At 36.4% G+C, this 16,706-nt stretch overlaps 1 protein-coding gene and 1 long non-coding RNA gene across 13 annotated transcripts in view; one reads left to right on the plus strand and one right to left on the minus strand.

Moving 5' to 3' along the window:
* The window catches only part of LOC138707868 (protein ST7 homolog), a 159,357-nt gene that overhangs the window by 112,594 nt on the left and 30,057 nt on the right, over positions 1 to 16,706 (minus strand). The gene's annotated exons all lie outside the window — the stretch shown is intronic.
* On the plus strand, positions 12,575 to 16,532 carry LOC138707867 (uncharacterized). 3 transcript variants are annotated; one of them, XR_011334405.1, is made up of 5 exons: positions 12,575 to 13,244; positions 14,225 to 14,716; positions 14,980 to 15,105; positions 15,286 to 15,493; positions 15,734 to 16,531. It is a non-coding gene; the product is annotated as an uncharacterized lncRNA (long non-coding RNA). The 3 variants fall into 3 exon arrangements; XR_011334404.1 differs by having other exon boundaries at positions 14,209 to 15,105; positions 15,734 to 16,532; XR_011334403.1 differs by having other exon boundaries at positions 14,225 to 15,105; positions 15,734 to 16,532.

Consider the following 16,706-nt stretch of genomic DNA (forward strand, 5'->3'; position numbering starts at 1 on the left):
CACCCTATAGTATAAGCGATCCGCGGTTCAATTCTCGGCGTGGTCGGAAATTTATCTCCATTCCACGGGACTGAGTGTTTGTCCCTTGGCTTGTACTTGTCCTGTGACGTTTCTGCAGGTGGCCCTGCATCGCCCTGTGAAAGAGTAATCTCCGTTCAATTAAAAGCTAAGAACGTTTAAATGATGTTATAGCAGTGTGGCCCCTCACGAAGAAGGAAAAATGTCTATTGGGTCATTCCATATCAAATCAACAAGGCGCTCAACCCGACCGACTCAGATTTCTTTCAAATTTTGAGGGTTTGTTTTACCTGCCACTCTAACTAAAACTGCCGAGTTTCATATGTCCTGTGCTTTTCGTTTTCTGTCAGTGGCGTTTCAAACATGAAGAAAAATCATATTTTTGTAAGCACGCCGCTTCAATTAAAATTATATATCTCAACAACGTCACCAGATAAATTTACAAAAATTGGGTGATACATTCCTAATATGTGATAGTTTTTATTGCTTATATTGCTTTCTGCATGTATTCAATTACACTAAAAAAACATGGTGAAACAATTTTCATATATTCATATTTAAAAATGCGGGGGTTCTATTTTAAGGAAAAAAATATATAGTACGGCTCAATTAGTGATATAATGAACTGATAAGTTTCAACTTGGAATCATCATAGGTTACAAAGATAAAAATTATTATGTCACTGCAAGCATAAGCTAACCGTATAAGTCGCGATAATTATGTCCCACACATTCATTGTATTTAATTATATTTGATCATATTCTTGAATGTCGCTATGTAATTTAACATGTATTAGGGGAACGGAGGGTTGTACCGCTCAGAGGGCAATCGCGCTCATGCTAATATATCTCCTTGGTTTAAATTTTGAAGAGCTCAGGAGGTGATGCTATTTTGCGGACACTGTACTAAGTGCATAGTAGTTGAATGGTTACCGTGGGAAGGCACATTTCTTTGTTGTGAACGAGAATATTTTTGTTAGTATTTTGTTATAAGAACACGCATATTTCAAACTGAAGTTATGTGAACAAATATCCTTTTACATTATTAACAATTAATATGTTTATGTAGGTAATAAAGTCAGCTTCACATTGACATATTTATAAACATCTGTAATAAGCTTCTTTCGTCGCTACATGTTAAGATTTTCAGTATTGCTACGGAGGGTTGTTGCGCTCAAGTGCGCGGTATTGCCCTCCAGCTGAGGTTATTTCCTTGTAGAAAACAGTCCATTTAAGCCTATATTCTTATATTACTGCAATAAAATGTTATTTAAAGCATACAATATGTTAAATATTATTATGCTTTCTATTTTAACGAAGTGCGATGTCTCTATTCATTCTATTATTAATTAATTTCGTAATTAGACTATTAACAGATGCCGAAAAAAAAAGAGAAAGGTGTACAAATAAGGCAGCATGGACAATTGAGACCATGAAAACAGCTTTTAGAGCAGTTTCTTCAGGAACATCAATTCGGCAATCACCTCGGCAATTCAATATCTCTTTCAGCACACTTAAGGACAGAGTAAAAGCGGGAAAGCCTTATGCCCCCTCTTTAGGTGTTTTCAGTGAGGGACAAGAAAATGAAACTGAAGAGTATGTTTTGACGGTTTCTAGATTATATTTTGATATTACAGCTTCCGAGCTCAAAAAGATAGTTTTGAATATGCAGAAAAACATGAAATAAAAAACAATTTTTCCAGAGACAAAAGGGAAGCTGGAAAAGATTGGTTTTATGGTTTCCTAAGACGGCATCCAAAATTGAGCTTAAGGAAACCTGAAGCAAAAGTCGTTAACCGTATTCTGGCATTTAATGAGGATGAAATTCAACGAGCCTATAGCAATCTTGAATCACTGTTTTCAAAATTCAACTTTCCAGCCACGAGGATCTACAATGTAGACGAGACGGAGGTCTCAACTCTCCATATACCTTCGCGCATTATTGCATCTAAAGGGACGACACAAGTTGGCGCCATTACCAGCTGGGAGAGGGGTAAGAATATTATGGTCTGTTGTGCAGTTAGTGCTGCGGGACATTTCATTCCCCCGATGTTTATCTTCCCGCGCCAACGAATGTCACCTCAGCTACGTGTGATGGACCTGCAGGAGAACTGTGCTCTAAAAATGGGTGGATGACGTCTGAACTTTTCACAGTCTGGTTACAACACTTTGCAAAGAAAACCAGTGCTTCCATCGATAACCCTGTTCTCCTTATAATGGACAACCACAGCAGTCACACATCACTTTCTTCATATTCCTTTTGGAAAGAGAAAGGCATCCACATCATTTCAATATCTCCCACAGATTGCAGCCCCTTGACCTCACCTTCTGTGGACCATTAAAATCATCGTTCAACAAAGAATGCGAAACTTTCTTGAAGACTCGTGCAGCTCAAAAAATTACTCCATACGACATTGCAAGCTTTTCAATCAAGCATATGGTAGAGTTTCTTCCATGGAAAAAGCGACCAATGGATTCAAAAGAAGTGGCATTTGGCCCTTGAACCCAAATGTTTACTCAGATGAAGATTTTATGGCTGCAATGAATTTGAGCCCACCAGGTGAACATTCAGTTCTTTCATTGATTGACGACGAAAATCAGATTGAAGGAACAAGTCAGCAACTAGTATCAACCAGTGTGAAGGCAATATGTCACAAGAATGTACCCACAATATCTTCTGTACAGCCGACGACCTCTCAAATTCCATCGCATCCTTCTGCATTAAAACAAATCAAAATAGAAAATCAATACCAATCACCCAAATATCACCTATTCCTGGCCCCTCAAAAACCACCAGTGAAAGAAGATCCGGCAATACCAAACAGCATTCTGAGATACTTACAGCATCACCGATGAAGGAAAAAACTATAAGTCTTAGAGAAGCGCAGAGCTGACAAACATAAGACTAAGAAGTCTGAAAAACCAAAATCAACCATTGCTCCTTTATCAAAGATCAGGGCAAAGAAAATTTAAAAACATAAGAAAGTTATTCCAAAGTACATCAGAAGATGAACTGGATGAAGATGATTTGTGTGACGATGATGAATTAGATGATATTAATCCAAACACACTTCTTCCAGAAGTGGAAGAGACTTGCGCTGTGTGTGGAGAATTCGGTGAAGATGGTGAAGTGTGGTGTCGGTGTACTGTATGTGCAAACTGGACACATAAGGAATGCAGTGGGGTTGATCGATCACATAATTATAAATGCGATCACTGCACCTAAATACGCGTGAATGTTATTTACGATGTTGAGCGCCATTGCCCTACAGTGTCGGGCAATACCGCTTATTACTCATTTTCATTATTTTCCTAATAGTTCCCTAAATATAATATTTTCTTAAGTAATACTATTTCAGATGTAAAGAAAACTATTTCATGTCTGCATTTTGTGAATGAAGTATTAAGATTGACCATTGTTTTGAAAACAAATAATGGTTTTCCTAAGGTGAGCGCCAATACCCTTCCTTCCCCTACATAATTCGAATTTTTTAAATTATTACTTCAAATAAATTATTGTCACGTGGATTTTGTTTTACATTCTGACAAGGACACAAACACAGACAGTATAGTTCCACTAACTCCAGCTAGAATACAATTTCTTGGTCAGGGTTAGAATTTTTAAACACTGCATATAATTAATTTCTGCTCTTGTGATTTACTCCCTGATTCTTTAATCACAACAAATATTTCTTACCAGGCATCATTCTGCTTATCTCGTCAGAACAGAATTCTTTAACTTTACCGGCAACAGCCGCGAGCAAGGGTTTTCCAGGTTTCGGATTTGGTGAACACAAAATTCCCTTTCCCTTTGCCAGGACTTTTGCTTTCCGAATTATGTATTCGAAAGCTGAAAGAAACTCTTTTTTTATATCATTTACGCTCCAGCTTTTAGGTAGTAGTGTTAAAATGGTGATTTTCTCACTTTTACCTGAATTTTGAACATTTTCCTGCAACTGAGACAAAATTTCAGAATCAGAAAGGTCCTGGTTCCTCGGCGTCTTTAATATCGAAGACTTTATCTTTTAGAATATTTTCAAATTTCTGTCTCTTATATTTCTCTTGTTGTAGACTTTCTTGTTTAATAAGGAACATACCTTGGTCAAAAAGACTTGTATTTAATGAACTTACATTTGCTGTAGAGTCGACGTATTCTTCATTACTAGGGTCATTATGAGGATTCTGCGTAATAGCATCTTATATTTTTATTTCCTTGCGACACATAGCGCACACCTTTTGTTCCTGTTTTAAAATCAGGAAATACATTAAGCATCCACGATATAACACTTCTTAAATTTTTCCTCTAATTACAATGCCCTGATTTCTCGAAGGGATTGCAGCAAACATAGGCCTATAACTTAAAACGCGACTCCATTACATTGCACAAAACTACCACATACTACAAAAACTAACGACACTGCACTTGAAACAGATTGCACGTTTTGTATAAATTGAAGACTGTATAAACTGCCACTCATGACGGCCTGACAGATCGATGACGCAGCTTATCAGACAAGTACGAACTCGTGCGCATGCAGTGTGGTGTAAGACGGGTTTAAGTGCTACAAACCAATACATTGATATATTTTTTTACTGATATTCCTGAAACGTTTCCAAAATGAAACTAACACCAAGGGGAGAATACTCTTACCTCTATAACATACATTTTTCGCGAAATAATTTATGTCCCGCATTTATAGATATTCAATGTTAAAATGTGTTTCACGTGACTATTCAATAAAGAATTCATTACTTTGATGCAAACCTATTTTTATTGAAACGTATGATCCATTAGCTTTAAAATACGCCTAAGTTTAAGATTCTACCTCAATTAGAAGAGAAGTTATGAATTATTTTTGTTGACATAGTATGCGACATTTTTACATGTTTTCTCGAATTGACAGAATTGCTGTATGGATATCGTGTATTATTGGGGGCTAAAATTTTACATAATTAATTAACTTAAGGTTCTTTAGCATCCCACCAAATTTAATGAAAATCTGAGGTGGTCTGGTTGAAAAGTCCACTTTTTTGTGTTGATTTGACATGGAATGGCCCTATTTATTTCGGAGCTAATTCACTCGACTCTTTCACTGATCAATAGTAGTCACGTCACATCGTTCCCATGAGTTAGCGATGAACGCCGATACTCACAGATGAGCATATGATTTCTTTGTATATTGAGAATATTATCATGTGATTTTAAAATTAATTTTCATTATTACTCACTTCAAATGTAAATATAGATAGCCGAAAAGTATATTTGAAGTCCATGCTACCTTAAGACGAAACAAATATTTTGATGTTATTCCGAATTTTGATATGCACTTTTCTCCTTTCAATTAAATGAAATAAAAATACCTGCCTTCGTTTTCAGAAGCCGTTTCTGACTTGGATGAATAGTTAAACGATGAAAGAGTAATGGAACGGAGAAAAATTCTCTCCGGCGCCGGGATTTGAACCCGGGTTTTCAGCTCTACGTGCTGATGCTTTATCCACTAAGCCACACCGGATACCACCCCGGCGCCGAACAGAATCGTCTCAGATATAAGTTCCAACTCTTGGGTTCCCTCTAGTGGCCGCCCTCTGCACTACGTCATAGATGTCTATGAACGTAGGACCGAAGTCCACACATGTGCTGAAGTGCACTCGGCGCCGGAGAGAATTTTTCTCCGTTCCATTACTCTTTCATCGTATGATGACGCAGAATATCTGCATGGAAATATCATATGTACTTCGGTACATTAAAATAATATATATGATATGCGTAAATCACTTCGTGATTTAAGACGGCGCTTATTCTGTCGGATCCCGGCCAACTAGTCACTCATAACGAGTGCACCTCAGCATATGTGTGGACTTCGTTCCTACGTTCATAGACATCTATGACGTAGTGCAGAGGGCGGCCACTAGAGGGAACCCAAGAGTTGGAACTTATATCTGAGACGATTCTGTTCGGCGCCGGGGTGGTATCCGGTGTGGCTTAGTGGATAAAGCATCAGCACGTAGAGCTGAAAACCCGGGTTCAAATCCCGGCGCCGGAGAGAATTTTTCTCCGTTCCATTACTCTTTCATCGTATGATGACGCAGAATATCTGCATGGAAATATCATATGTACTTCGGTACATTAAAATAATATATATGATATGCGTAAATCACTTCGTGATTTAAGACGACGCTTATTCCGTCGGATCCCGGCCAACTAGTCACTCATAACGAGTGCACCTCAGCACATGTGTGGACTTCGGTCCTACGTTCATAGACATCTCATAGACTTACTAAATAACCACGGAGACATCTATGACGTAGTGCAGAGGGCGGCCACTAGAGGGAACCCAAGAGCTGGAACTTAAATCTGAGACGATTCTGTTCGGCGCCGGGGTGGTATCCGGTGTGGCTTAGTGGATAAAGCATCAGCACGTAGAGCTGAAAAACCGGGTTCAAATCCCGGCGCCGGAGAGAATTTTTCTCCGTTCCATTACTCTTTCATCTTATGATGACGCAGAATATCTGCATGGAAATATCATATGTACTTCGGTACATTAAAATAATATATATATGAATAGTTAAGTTATTCGATAAAAACATAATAGATTTTCAATAACTTTTCAAAATAGTGCTATTTTTATTTGTATTAGCTTCATTAACTCTCTGTTGTCTACGGCCATGTGCTAAGTACGTACTATACGAGGCAACCAATCACAAACCTCCATCTACAACAACCCCAGTACTGAAATTCGTTGATGTAAATTCTTACTATTAAACATGCAATTCTTGTGTAACTACACTGTGTATGTGTAAATTTTATCTTGAAAACTGGCATAAATATTTTCATGAAATGGAGTGAATATGGTTTTCGGTGACAAAGAGTCCTCATGGGAGAAGAAATTTTGTCATGAAATTAAGGCCAGTGTATGGGACCGGTGTCCACCCAGCATCGTGATGCACTTGGGGAGCTACGATAGGTAGCGAAAATCCGGTTTCTCAAACCAGCTATAACGGCTGGGAGGATCATCGTGCTAACCACATGATACCTCCATTCTGGTTGGATTGTCCACCTCCACTTCGGCATGTGGACGTGAGGCCAGCAGCCGGTTGGTCGGTCTTGGCCCTTCATCGGCTGTAGCGCTACGGATTAAGATAAATTCAGAATTCCGTTCGCAACTCACGTGCACTGTTGTCAACTTTGGTGGTTTCCCACTGAGTCTGGTGGTGTTTAGGTGTTGTTCAGAGGGCAAAGGGTTTTCTTAAAGATTTGAGCAGAATTGTTTTTTTTTTTTTTGCACAGCCTTAGACAAGAAATGACCGCTCTCCTGTAGCGTGAATTTGTCTGGATCTACTTCGGGTAGCGCCTGGTCTACACAACTAGGGAAAGGATGTTTATTTTGCACCTAATTTACTCCCAATAATTTATAGCGAAGATATATATAGAACACTTGACCTATAAACAAACAAACAAAACAAAGAAAAAAATTGCATAAGAAATTCCTTCACGTGTAAACCTAATCTCTCACGGAATCAACGAACTCTTCCGAAGGGGACTTTGCATATGGGAGCCGGTAATTTTTTTTTTGTCTGAGACTTCACATCTGTTGGGACCTCAACGCTGGAGAGGATTCCAGTAAATAAATCTCAACACCAATTCACAACATTCGTTTTCTCTGTTTTGCGCTTCTCTTGGATTATCCAATAGCAAGGAAGGAAAAATAAATTCAATGTTGTTTATCTAGATCAGCGTTTTTCAACCTTTTCCAACATGTGGTACACTAAAGTTGTAATTTATAATTCCATGGCACACTCTTACTATTAAAAAAAAAAAGGTGGTTTCTAACTAGGGGGGGATTTTTTTTTCATAAAAACAAATGAAGTACCCGTACGATATTTTTTAAGGTTGGTCTATAGTGACACTTGTGGCGGACAAGGCCTTAGTTGGTTTATTTTTTTTTCAGGATTCTCCCATTTCCCCATATTAGAGACCTACATTTTTCCGTCATAATTTCTCCATTCCGTCATAATTCCATAGCATTTCCCGAACGGGTGGAGGAGGCTGCTCTGGGGACAAGCGGGACTGCTTGAGAGTAACTTGAGTTCCTCTCCCCTAAATTCAAATTCAATTCAAGATTGGTACAATATTCTAACTTTACTGATCTGGCAACCCTGGCTGCACGTCAGTCAGTCTCTTCTCTGCCTATCGCACACATACACTGTGTTCCTGTTTGTTGACTTGTGAACTTGTGCCGCTTTCACTAAAGGATGACTCTTGTGAACTCATTTCTTTTACTAATTTTTTCACTTTCATTTTTTCTAATTTTGGTACGACAACCTTTATTATTTTCATTTTCACGCGGCACAGGCACACCGGTTGAAAATGGCTGCTCTAGATTGATAGCGAGTGGCCAGTGAACAGTTGTTAAACAGCAATTGCAGTAGCTTTATAGTCATTTGTCTGTAAAATGTATCAATCGCTGCGTTAGTGCCTAAGTAGCGATTACAGTATCCTTAATCATAGGAAGGCTTGAAGTACCGTTCGCTCAAAAATTTAGAAAAGAATGGCTGAAAAATGTTAGCTTAAAAAGACTGGCTTTTACGATTTTCATACGACTTTACTATTGTGTGGTGCAAATTTTGATTATAAAATTCAAAGGCAAAATGTAAGGATTTAATTTACATTGGAAAACAAACATAAAACTGGGGTTCAAGTATTTACTTTATCACATCAAACTAAGTTTCCACCGCCGAAAAAAATAATAATTTGAATAACTAACAATGTTACTACTAATAAAATAAATCTAAGAGATACATTTGCAACTAAAATAAAAATCGACTCACAAAACAGTAACACACGATTGAATGAATATTTAACCCGTCGACCGCCTCCCCCCGTGCAGCGATCTTGAATTGCGTAGGCTATGTCACTCGACTGTGAAGAAAATATTAGTTGCAGTTACTCTGACAACATGGAAAGCACTTAGGTCCTTTTCATCGTGCGATGCCAGGATTACCAGAAACTGTACTAAATAGGATACTGGTAACATCTTACAGTACCATCTTTCTTTCACGGTAGGGTAATTTATGTAAGGTACAACTAAGTATGAACTTCTGTAGAACACAATTTTTCCGACAGTTATTATTTACAAGCAAATTTACTGCTGTACATTTGTGGGATTTGCTCTAATTTTACTCGGACAAATGATCTGCTCTTGAAAAAGATTGAATTTTGGCTGAGTGGAAGCTTCACGAAATAAATGTTGAGTCATTAATAATGTTTACATTAATAATAAACACTGAAGACAAAGAAGCAGTTATTCCCAGTGGTATCATTCTTCCGTAATATATTTTGAAAACAATCTATATTCGATTAACAAGAATTTATCTTAATTAGAAAACACTTCAACACTTCGGAAGTTCAAGACTACAATCTCTATAGACCTGTTTAAACACTTCATACTTCGAAATTAAATACAGTGCTATTATGTTCTGGGGTAGGAGAATTAGGGATTATTCCAGGGGTCTATTCCACCACTGAACTTCTAAACTTTTCACATTGCAGTTTGCACTTTTCATTGCAGTTTCTGTTCCACTATCACTTTTCGAAACTGGTTCGCAAACTGAAAAGAAAAAGTGGAGGAAACTTTTCAAATATATTACTGCTGCTTCATTTTTTTTCTCTTGTACAGAGGAGGAACCCGAAGGTTACCACTCCTATTCTGTGAATGATTGGGTAGCTGAATCGCAGCGCCCTTGTACAAGTACAGCACGTTGCACTGGGAACTTAACCCGGGCTATTATATGGATGATGATGATGATGATGATGTGTGTGAATTAATGATGGCGAAATGAATTCGAGAACCAACGCTGAAAGTCACCCAGAAATTCTGTTTCAATTGGTTGAGGGAAAACCCCCGGAAAAACCCTAACCAGGTAACTTGTCCCAACCAGGATTTGAACCCGGTCCCACTCGTTTGTGCTAACCATTACTCCACAGCAATGGACTTTGCTCCACCATTACAACAATTTTGAAAAGTGCAAAGTCATATGCTGAAAAGTGAATGGGATTTTCCAAAGAACCAAGTCTCTTTGCCATTAAGTTTAAATTGAACTTATTCAGTATATTTTTGAGTTGAATTCGAAATAATTTAGAGAATAAATATAAGAGGAAATTTACTATTAAGTTATTCAAGTGATGAAGAACCCCCCCCCCAAATAGAGTATACATAAATTAGCATAAATTTGCATAATCTCAATTTGCCTCAATTCTGTGGTTTTTTCGAATTACACCAACTCTAGCAGATTATGTTCTTGAAAGAATTGGGCCTATTTTAGAATAAAAAAACATGCAGTTTATATGTTTCACCTAAAAAAAATATATTACTCGTATGTCTTCATTGCCTAGGAAATTGAGTGCAACAACATAGAGTTTCAATGAATGGTAATATGCAAAATCTATGCAGAATGAAATGAAAAGTGTAAAGTGGTCTCTAATTATTTATGGAGGAACAGAAAGGCTTATCAATTTTCAAAAGTTGAAAAATGAAATGTTACAAAGTTGCAAAGTTTAATAGTGTAATAGGTCCCACAACTGCACAATTCGGCAATGAACTACTTATATGGAATGGAAAAGAAACAGACTTGCTCTATCAAATTCGAATAAAATTCTTTGTGTTTTTTTAATGAAAACTTCTAATTGATCAAAATATTATACAAATTTTAATGTTATTTTATGATCCGAGGTAATTTGTGTGAATGCATGCTTACAGCACTCAACCAATACAGGTTGTCACTATCCATACCGATGAGCGTCTCAGTCACCGGCATAGCTTAGTTGGCTAAAGGCTTGGTTTTTCAGAACTGATGCATCCGAAGTGTGGGCTCCCCTCGCAAAAATTCGGACTACACGAGCAATAGTGAGTGGTTTCTATAGCTCCGAGGTGCACAGTGTGCGCAGCTTCGCAGAAAGGCCTCGCTGCGTTGCCTCAGACCGATCTGTCCTGCCAAATTTGTGCGAGACTTCAGCAAATAGCTTTGGATCTAGATGGAAGAAACAACTGTGAGTTGTAAAGAGGAGGTGTAGACTGAATTTTTTTTTGCATTGCTTAATTTTTTATTAATTCACCACATTTCGATGATTGGTTCTGTCTTTGTCTTCATGTGAGAAAAAGAGGGATGAGAAGGGTAGCCTACTCATTGGGGTCGTTACATTCTATTTAATTGATCAACGATAGATTATATAGAGCGAAATATAAAACTCGTAAAGGATTGAAGAGCAATATGAGGATATACAAGAAAGGGTATATGAAGAAAAAATAAAGTACCTAACTTACCTAAAAAAAATAAAACAATTACAATTTAGATTGTAGGGAAGACACGACGGTCTACTGGGTGCAAATGACCGTGCTCCTAGCAGTAAAACACTACAATAATAATAATAATAATAATAATAATAATAATAATAATAATAATAGTAATAGTAATAATAATAATAATCCGTGGCGCTACAACCCTTTTAAGGGCCCAGACTGACCAGTCGATTGCTGGCCTCACGTTCACATGCCGAAGCAGAGGTAGACGATCATCCAATCAGAAAGGAGGTATCGTGTGGTTAGCAGCCCCAGCTGTTAGAGCTGTCTTTTGTAACCGGATTTTGCTACCTATCTTAGCTCCCCAAGTGCATCACGATGCTGGCTGTGTAGCAGTCCCATACACTGGCCGAAATGTCATGATTGTCTTAAGAAAATTTCTTTCACCATGAGAACTAGTAAAATAGTTCAGGGAAGCGTAAATCTGCATACATAATGTAAAGGAAACCGGCACTCCTACCTAGTTCTTTTTTTTCCCCCAGGCTGTCTCCTAGAGGTTTAAAAATGAACCATGTGGAAGAGATTTGTAGTGTTTTATGTCGATAAATTATCTAAGTTCGTATACGGTTCAAGGAACGAATATGTGATAAAAGTGGATTATACAGTAAAAAATACAATTAGATAGGCCTACATGGAGTGCTGACAGTTTACTGAAGATATCAGTCTCAACACCAAAAAAAAAAGTAGGATAATGCCCTCTTCCTCATTAACTCTTACCGCTGACTGAGGTTCTGGCTGATACATTTATTATTATTATCAGGCAGTACATCTCGCGTAACAACATATGTCAGGGGAAGAACAATAATTGTTGCATACATCTCATGTCTGATTAGTGTACTTACTACTCATATGTGATGTATGCAATGGAGGGGGAATGGAATTGGCCACCCTACTCCATTATCTCCTGGCTCAGCTGTCTCATGAATGATACCTTATTGGTGCCATTTATGAGGTTCCAACCAGTCTTCAGACTGTTGACTAAACATACATACTGTACATTAACTTCCTCTTTCAAAAGTAGCAAACAGACGGCGAGATTCATTGTCAATGTAAATGGAGAAATAGTAGGAGAAACATTTAAAAGGTACGCGATAACGCGTCCTTGCAAGGGAATTTGGGGCTGAGAAAAATGAATATATGTGAGGGCGCTCAGCAACTGATCCAACAAGAGAATTCGCAGCTAGAGAAACCATGTCTATAGGGAAGACCAGGTAACTTGATACCCTAAGGGTGAAACCTAACCATTTTTCCCCCATTACTACAAATGCTAGTGGATTATGGTGATTTTCTAGTTTGAAGGTTGAATTTTCTTTTGCCAACTTCGTTTCGAATTTCGATACTGACAAATACTATAAATGGTAGTGATTTTGTAACTGGTATGTTGGCAGCTGAGGCAAATATCGACAATATTTGCCGGTACTGGAGTTCCATGAAATTAAAATTGTACTAGATTTCTCAGCCGGTTACTGGAAGATAGTGAAATTCGAACTTATTAATAATTAATTAATATTAGTATTAATATTAATACATAATAGTTATTTTATGTGTTGCGTTGTGGTTATAATTCAAGAATAGTCAGATAAGTACGAATAAATATAATATACTTGGGCGTGATAATGCACGTGGGTAATGGATAGAGATATTATTTCAAATTTTAATGAATTTCTTTCGTGTTTAGATTTTTATTACTATGTCAAAAAAATGAAATAGTGTTGCAGTGACTCCTCCAAGGAAGAAAATGTGTGGCATTCAGAGTACGCTTCAGAAATCTGTAGTTCACGTGTATAATGAGTTGAAGAAAGAAGATAATGAAGAAGGAATTATGCTAACGGAGACAGCAATTACAACCAGAATAGGAAAATTATTAGGAGTAAGTATTCTTAAGCATACATTTCAAAGTGGTATTCAGTTTTAGGAGTTTGCACTAATAATTTCATGATTGTGGTCAAACAAAACAAATTTTTAAGTTAGGCCTAGATGTTTAATCAAGTCAGTGATTTTCATATTGCCAAACTAAATACATTTAAGATACTGTAATACTGCAGTAGGTGATAGCTTAAATACATTTACAAATTAGACGAACAAATAATCAAACAGCACGAAAGTAAATTTCCAGTTTTCTCTTTTAGTATTAAATTAACCGTTCAGATCACAATTTACATGCCACATCGGCCGAAGAAATTACAAGTCATATTGTAATTATTAACTTGATATTGCAGCAAATATTACATGAATGTTGGCCTGTTATGGTGCTTAAAAATAATTCAGTTTTATATAATAACTATATAACATACTCTATAAAGCATAGGAACGTTGACTGTGGCTGAATAATTTATTCATGACTGGTCTAAGTAATATTAAATATGGTGTTTCTTCAGAAAAGCTACCCCACCCAAAGTACTTGTTAAGATATAACACTCGAGAGGACGAGGACGCACTACTGGGAAACTAACCATTTCTCTTCGTCATGGACCTCTCGCATGTTATATTGGTAATTAGTAACAAGTTTGAGGGAGGGACTACAACAATGCATTAGAATATACAGGTAAGTGTCAAAGGATTTTTGTGCTGAAAGTATTTGTGGCTGTGCACTAAAACCACGTGTTCATCACTATGTAAATATCACAGAAATCAATTAAACAAAATAAAATTATGCCTTCTTTGATGTAGCTTTTCTGGAGAATTACCTAAATATTAGCCTACTTAAACCTATCGTAGACCCAACCTGACATATTGATCATATTCTATTCATATAGCTGCAAATGTTGGTATCATGCATGAATTTTATGATATAACAATTTTTAGAAGTGTTATGTTATTGTTTGTTATTACAGCTTGGTTTTACTACAGCCACGAATGTGAGAAATTCACAGAAGGGGACCCCACTTGTGACACCAGGAAAACATAGACTACGTAAACATCCAGTGACTGATGCTGATGATTTTACCAAAGATGCAATTGCGAGATTTATTTATGACAAGTTACATAAAGGTAGGGAAGTTACAGGAATTATTGTGTTGATTTATGCAATGTAATTCTGATATTAGTCATATGTATAAAAATATGGCATAATTTTCATTTACTGTTACAGGGGAAGTACTAACAGCAGCAAAAGTTCTGGAAAATATGAATGATGATTATGAAACATATTTATTTAGAGTATCCTTAACATCGGTGAAAAAAATTTTGAAAGAGATGAAATTTCTATGGAGCAAAGGGGATCCTTATACACATGTACGAGAAAGTGATGTTATTCGTTTTTAAGAGAATATATAAGAAATGTGGAGCGTGAGAACCCTAAACCCGTATTATTCTTGGATGAGACTTGGATTTTTATGAATGGTAAATTTCAATGTATTGTGAGACATTGAGTGATTGAATTTTTTACTAACAAATAGGTTAACACTTATGTGGAATATGAAATTGCAATTAATATAGGCTACTAGTAATGAATTCAAGTGGGAACAACATGTTTTGCAATTAATAGTTTCATATTATAACTAGAGGTTAGTTATAAAATTCTTGAACGGTTTTCCTGTCTTTAAAATTTTTGTGTCTCTTAGAGTGTCAATGTGAATTGCTTGTCTCTCTCTGTTTTTTTTAAGTAGGATCACCCACTTATTCATGAAATAAACCAGGTGAAGTTTCCAGTGACATGAATGGTGTTATTCATAGACCAACAAATGAGGGTGGAAGATTAGATGCCGGAACGAAAGGTGGATTTATACTCGGTAAGTTATATTGATTTATATTTTACATAAATTTGGCAAGAGTAATTTTTTAAATCAGGGTACAAAAATATAAAAATTGGTGACTAAATAAAAACGTGGGAAAGCCTTTCACCAAAGAGGATCTCATGTTATGTTATGTTTTATTTTCTTTATTTAAATGCTGTATAATTTTTATTGCAGGTGCTGATTTAATTTTTTCATGCAATTGAAAGAAAAGTCAGGACTACCATAGTGCTATGAATAGCCCTGTAGTTGAGAAGTGGGTGCAAACACAGTTGTTGACCTGAGAACATTAGGGCAATGCGTTATTGTCATGGATAGTGCTGCATATCATAGCAGACTTGTGAAAAATCAGCCAACAACAAAATGGAGGAAAGAACAGCTACTGGTGATTGCAACTGAATATAATAGATTTGTTGTACTAAATGATAAGAGTTGATGGTGTGAAATCACCTTTTGATATTATATTTCAATATTAATTTCCATACTTTGCAGTTATTATTATTATTATTATTATTATTATCATTACTACTACTACTACTACTACTACTACTACTACTACTATTGCAACCGTTTCTCTTATTTCTCATAATTAGGCATACTTATAGATGCTACTTTTTTCTTTCAGGTGAAATTGAATCTACATAAGAATCCTAAAACAACAGAGCCTTGCCAATTACTGTTCTGAAGCGGCCTTGTCTTATGTGTTGTGTCTATATACAATTAATTCTTTCAGTTTTTTTTTCCCCCTTTAATCTAATGAAGTTGTTGGTTGATTGATACCAAGTGTTCAGCAGTTGATGTCATTTGTTATCTTGCACTCCAATATTTAACCAGATGATTGAAAGCTGTGTAAAGTTAAACAGTCAAGACAATGATCCATATCTTCATTGAGATTTCAGAAATGGCATGGGGAGATTCTGAAATATCAGTTCTTTGTAAATATTTGAGACAATCATGGCCTGTGATAATATGAGTACTGCCACTGTAGATTTTCATAGAAGTTCAGTTATTAAATTAGGTGTATTATTTTTTACTATGTATTGTACTATATTTTTGTTTCGCTTAATTGATGAATTATATATGCTGTAAATTCAATAGTAGACTGTAGGCCTATAGCTTAACTGATGAATTGTATGTGCTATAAATTAAATAGTAGGCTGTATACCACAAGTGATGAATTGTTTATGCTTGTAATGTGAAGTAATTTGCATGATATTTATTATCAATTTCTGTATATTTCAACTGATTGAATTGTTTATACTTTTAAATTGAATTAACTTGCTTGCTATGTATTATATTTTATAGCTTAACTGATGAATAATTGTTTAGGTTTGTCAATTTAATAATCTGAGTGCCATGTACTTCATATTTTTAGTGGAGCCACCAATGTAGCTTAGTTGGTAGACTCGTTGGCCTGAAAATTCAGAGCTGCACTCGAGGGTAGTTAGGATCCCCCATTTGGTCTGATTAGTTGGTTTCTTCTGAGAATTTTCCTCCATCGTGGAGCGGATGCCGGATGGCCTATTGCAATTTTTTCATTTGCTTTAGAATCATTCCGATTTTTGTTACCACATTGTCATGTTCTGATCTTGTTATTC

The sequence above is a fragment of the Periplaneta americana genome, chromosome 10, assembly GCF_040183065.1.
Source record: "Periplaneta americana isolate PAMFEO1 chromosome 10, P.americana_PAMFEO1_priV1, whole genome shotgun sequence".
In the NCBI taxonomy this organism is placed as follows: domain Eukaryota; kingdom Metazoa; phylum Arthropoda; class Insecta; order Blattodea; family Blattidae; genus Periplaneta; species Periplaneta americana.